Below are 6000 nucleotides of genomic sequence, written 5' to 3'. Positions count from 1 at the left end.
GATGAGAATTGTGAAAAATCAATTTATGAATAATGGGATTTCCATTGTAAGTAATTGAAATAGCTGACAATGGTTAATTATAAGTCAATATAAATTATTATTGAGTAAAGAATTGCTGAGGAAGAAAATGATATACATTTAACATCTTTTGGATGTCGCATTGACTACCACTGTTCTGCACATTCATTCAGAGGAAATGTGCTTATTTGGATTTGTTAGCTCGAGGAGAGACTTTTCCCAATTAAGTTTAGTTGACCTCTCTCACACTCATTTGGACCAAGCATCTCCTCATATATAAATCTTTGTCATAAGAATGCTGTTGTTTATGATGGTTCGTGAAATTTATGTGTCACTGTTTCTATTTCTACTCCCATTGGTGATGTATCGTAAACAATTGCCAACAAAATAAACTAAGAATCAAAAGCTGGAATAAGTAAAATCCTTTTAGTTTATAGAAACATAGAACCTTACTGTGGAATTAGACTGTCAGCACAAATTCCTCATCTGTCAGTCCAAACCTTGACCTTTCATGCATGCAGTAAGAAAGCTACAGCAAAAAAAAAAGGAAATGACAGGCTCGGGAAATATTATAAAAAAATTCAACTCATTGTCTATCAGGCAAACTTCAGCAATGATGGTTACCAATGTTTTATCACCAGGTCAGCCGCTAATCCACCAGTGTCCAAAATCATCTTCTTTCAGGAATTGCCAAATATCCTCAAAAGATGTAGCTTAGAGGGGAAAAAAAACTTTTTCCAGAGGTTAATCTTCCTCTGTGCAAATATGCATGTCTTTGCACTAAAATGCCTGTTTACATAGATATTGAATATGAATTTTGTATTATCTGAGCACTCTTCCTAAAGAAGGGACTCAAATCGAGAGCTATGCAAATAATAGACACCAGCTGTGGTTTTGCTGACTGCTGCACCAAAAGGGGAAAGATTGCAATAATGATGCAATTTAACTTTCTTCAGTGGCCTGGAAAATAATGACTTGGGGATGAGTAACATAGGTAAATGTGAACTCTCATGGCCCTATGAGCTGGAAATATGATTTTCATAGGGTCCAGTAGCCTACTGTAAAAGGTTGTCATATCAATCAATTGGGCAAATGGACAGCAGATAAAATAAAAATGAGAGAGATTATACCTTAAAGGAATAAAAAACATACTGACTGGAAAAAAACAGCCAAAGGTCAGACCAGAGTCAAAGGTTTAGATACATTTTTTTTTAAATGAGAAGCCAGTTGGTAACACTGCAAAATATGGGGATCTTGGGTACTGTCGTTAACTTGTACATGAAACTGCGAATAAAGGAAGAAGCTGCAGTTGCGGGTTATGTGGGATTTGTAGTTCCCATTATTTGACAGGTTGCAGAGTTATCAGGCAGTTCTGTAAGGTTGGAATAAAGTGGTAATAAATTTACAAAGAGGTTAATGGGTTGGGAGAAACATATCTGCTTCTTCTAGACCAGAAAAGATGCTCTAAAATCGTCTTGTCTGTTAGACCTGGCTGCTTCCATTTTCCTTTGCTGGATTGACTGAGCCCTGGAAACCTGTTTGACCAGGGTTACAAAAGCTGAGGAACGGACCTTTTTTAAGTATAATAATCATAGATCTAGCTCTCTAGAGCATTTATGCAAGCACCAGGACTAAATTCTGCTATATTGTTGAGATTAGAAGACAGTTTTTCACTTATTTAACTCTCTACCCATCAATGGAAGATTAAAATTCACCTATAATTGAATGTGAATACATTTCTGCAATTAAACAAATATGCATTACCAGAGACACCAGAGAGCTCAAGTACATTAACACAAGAAAATCTGCAGATGCTGGAAATTCAAGCAACACACACAAAATGCTGGTGGAATGCAGCAGGCCGGGCAGCATCTCTAGGAAGAAATACTGTACTTCTTCCTATAGATGCTGCCTGGCCTGCTGCGTTCCACCAGCATTTTGTGAGTGTAGCTCAAATACATCTATGGAAAGACTCTAAATATAGATAAAATTAACTTAAAAAAATGACCAGTCACAATTTTGTTTAATTAATATGAGTGTACCAGCAGTAATAAAAAACACTGGCTAGTTCAAGTACATGCAAACATACAATTTAGAATATCTATTAAAAAAAAGGCCATTAAAGTCAAATGGAGGATACTGCAAAGATTCTTCAGGTTGATATTAGGGATACTAAACTTTAGTAATGAAGAGCAACTTGTGATATTAGTTATGGAACAGTAGAGGCAAAACAAAGACTTAAAGGAAAGATTTCTTTGCCTCAAAATTATGCAGCATTTTAAAGAGTGGATTGGGAAAATTGTTTTTCTTAATTGGTGAATCGGTAACTTACTTAATGAGTTATCATTCCAAATCGTTTCCCAGGGCCATCAGAAGGTTTGTTAATAGGAGCAATTGAGCAAGGGACTATTACATCTTTTGAGAAAGTGAAAAAATTATCGAAGCAGATGAAGATACAAGGCGATTAGTAGAGAATTGGACAGTGAAATTGCACTAACAAAGAACTGGTATGGGCAAAACAATTTTACCCATGTTATTGTTTTGTTCTGGACGTGTAGTTTCACTCTGCATTGGATATATATAATACACCATCCTTAACAATTGTAAAACTATTACTCAAAAGTACAATCTATAATTTTGGAATTAAGAATTGAAATGAATAAATAGAAAACTGAATTACTGCATATGAATTATAACTGGGGAATAGTCGTTCATTCTCCAGAGTCAGCTCAACCTTCAAGAAAAAAATTACTCAATTGACTATAATCTCAACTCCACAATTCTGCTTACTCCCAATAATTTTTCAACAAGCAAGAACCTATCTATTTATGCTTAAAGATAATCCAAAGATTCAGCTGCCATTGCCTTTGAGAATGAGAGCTCCAAAGACTCATAAGTTCTACCTCACCATGTCTTAAACAGGTGACTCAGTATATTTAAACAGTGATCCCTAACTCTAAATTCTCCAATGAGGGATTATCATCTACACATCCATCCTGTCAAGATCGCTCAAAGCTTATACTTTTCATCAAATTGAATCTTTTTCTTCTAAATTACAATGAATCCTAGCTCAGCTAGTCCAATCCTTTCTCAAAGGACGTCTGTTGATTCTACAACTAGTAAACATTCTCTAGATGTTTCCAGTGCACTAACATTCTTTCTTAAATGAGGAGACTAATATCTTACATGACAGCCTGGATTTGGTTTCACCAATGCTCTACATAACTGAAGCAGAACTTCCTTTTATATTCATTTCATCCTACAGTAAACAGTAATATCCTGTTGGCAACCTCAGCTTAGCAGATGTGGGGCCATCATGCTGCCAATGATAAAGTAATGCAGATTATTGAGCAAAGTATTGTCTACCATGGATTGGAGAGAATGCTTTATGAGGATAAGTTGGGAGAGTTCGGGCTTTTCCTTTTGGAGTGAATGAAGATGTGTACACAATGGTAAGAGACACAGATCAAATGGACAGCCAGAGACTTGTTCCCAGAGGGGAAAAGGCTAATACAAAGGGACATAACTTTAAGGTGCTTGGAGGGAAGTATAGGGGGAATTCAGAAGTAAGTTTTTTTTACACAGTGAGCGGTGAGTGCGTGGAAGGTGCTGACGGGTGGTGGTAGAGGCAAATATGTTAGGGCTAATTAAGAAACTCTTGGATAGACACATGGATAATAGAGAAATAGACGACTACGTGGGAGGGAATGGTTAGATTGATTATAGAGTAGGTCAGCACAGCATCGTGGGTCGAAGGTCCTGCACTGTTTTGTAAAGTTCTATGTTCTACGTTCAAACTTGAGTCAAACCTGAAATGAGGTAGGTTCATAAGATTGTCATAGGAATCTAATTTGAACCGACTCCGGATATGTCTGAATCCTGAAACCATGGTCAAAAATCAGAAGAGTATTGTTTTGCTAATTTCTCATTTGACAACTTTTTCCTCTCTCCAAATGGAAAACTGACATCAAAATATTGTAATGTTGTTTTCCTTGTAAATAATCTCAGTCCTGGGATAAAAAGAAAACGAGAACACTTTTGCAGCTATGAGCATGGTACCAATTTGCACATTTTGCTTTCTGTTTACACTCCCAGTGTGCTTCTGTCCCAGCACTGACTTCATGTTTTTTACTTTTTACTAAGTAAAAAACCTACAGCTGAAACAATCACTTTTGTACCACACAGAGATTTCAATACACCTCCCTTGGCCTTGTAAATATCAGGGGGAAAAAAAGGAAGAGTCCTTCTCCTTCTCTCCCAAGCAATCAGCTCAATTCTTTCTTTAACTTGGCACTTTGCCATTGAATGTTAACCCCTGGGACTCCTATGAGATGTTTTAATAAATTTGCAACTTTTGAATTTTCTTTTTTTATTATGCAATATTATTAACCTCCATTTTGTGACTTTCTACATAAAGCCGATTGATGCAGATAGATTCTGCAATTAATTTTCATTTCACCCCATCGTTTTCAGTCCACAAAGCAGCTATATAATTCGATATAAATCTAATCATATCTTAATATATAGATTTTTAGGCTTATATATCCAGTGAGAGTAGTGACAAAGGGTAATAAACAGCAATTTTCTAGTTAACTAACCAAGAGTTTTCATCATGATATTTTCTTCATAATTGTTTGAAGGCCTATGGGAAGGAGATTCATGGAAATTTAATCACAGTTCCTTGTAAACAAATCACTTTCAGAAGATGTCCTGATGGAGGAATTTTTCTTTAAAAGGCATCCTGATGGTGGAGCTATATATTCATTTTGCAGAGCATGTGATGAGTATCTACATTCATATCTCTGCTCTTATTTTTAAAAATTATTACTTTTAATTAAAACATTAATGGGCATTTAACTGCACATGGAGAAATCTGTTCCTTGGCTGCATTCTGCCCTATTCCTTTTGCTTATTTATGGTAACAGCTCCTTGTTATATTATGCTCAGACTACACTTTTATGTTCTTTTATTCCCCTAGCTCACTCAGACATTTCCAAAAGGCATCAGAATTATAGACGCCTCAAGCAGGGTCACTGGCTGCCCTATCCTGATTGTTTCCCTGCATTCCAACAGCTGGTTGCTTGCTGGGATTTCACAGAAGTACAAAGGTGATTGATCAGTCACTAATAAATGGTCTCTAAACTTCTGCTGAATAGGAACAACAACACACAAAATGATGGTGGAACACAGCAGGCCAGGCAGCATCTATAGGGAAAAGCGCTGTTGACGTTTTGGGCCGAGACCCTTCGTCAGGACTAACCGAAAGGAAAGATAGTAAGAGATTTGAAAGTAGTGGGGGGAGGGAGAAATGCAAAATGATAGGAGAAGACCAGAGGGGGTGGGATGAAGCTAAGAGCTGGAAAGGTGATTGGCGAAAGTGATACAGAGCTGGAGAAGGGAAAGGATCATGGGACGGGAGGCCTCGGGAGAAAGAAAGGAGGTGGGGGGAACACCAGAGGGAGATGGAGAACAGGCAAATGACTAAATATGTCAGGGATGGGGTAAGAAGGGGAGGAGGGGCATTAACGGAAGTTAGAGAAGTCAATGTTCATTCCATCAGGTTGGGGGTTGGCACTGGAGTCTGGGTTTTCAATATGCCCAGGGTTGCTGGGGCAGCCGAGATCGACGGCCGAGGCCGTGGACGCGTTACAAAGACCAGGCTCTGGGGTCTGCAGATGGAAGATCTTGCGATCCTTGCAGGACATGATAAAGTCAAAGAAACGGCGATTGCACGCATGGATCCGACGGAGGATGAAATAACAGACAGGTCCATTGCAAACGGAGAAAAAGGTGTCCCGGAGGCGTGGAAGGGTTTGTGATAGGGACGCCAGGTACTTTCTCATGGTGGAGAGTGTTGCCCTCAGAGCTCAACGAGAGAAACAACGGGAGGCAGAGTCAATTAAATGTGAGTACCTGGGATCCTCAGAAGGTCCAAATTGAGAAGCTCGAAAACGGATCCTGAAGCCAACTGGAGTCAGTTGG

This window comes from Hemitrygon akajei, chromosome 10 (assembly GCF_048418815.1).
Source record: "Hemitrygon akajei chromosome 10, sHemAka1.3, whole genome shotgun sequence".
NCBI classification, from domain to species: domain Eukaryota; kingdom Metazoa; phylum Chordata; class Chondrichthyes; order Myliobatiformes; family Dasyatidae; genus Hemitrygon; species Hemitrygon akajei.
Note: the sequence above shows the minus strand (reverse complement) of the source record.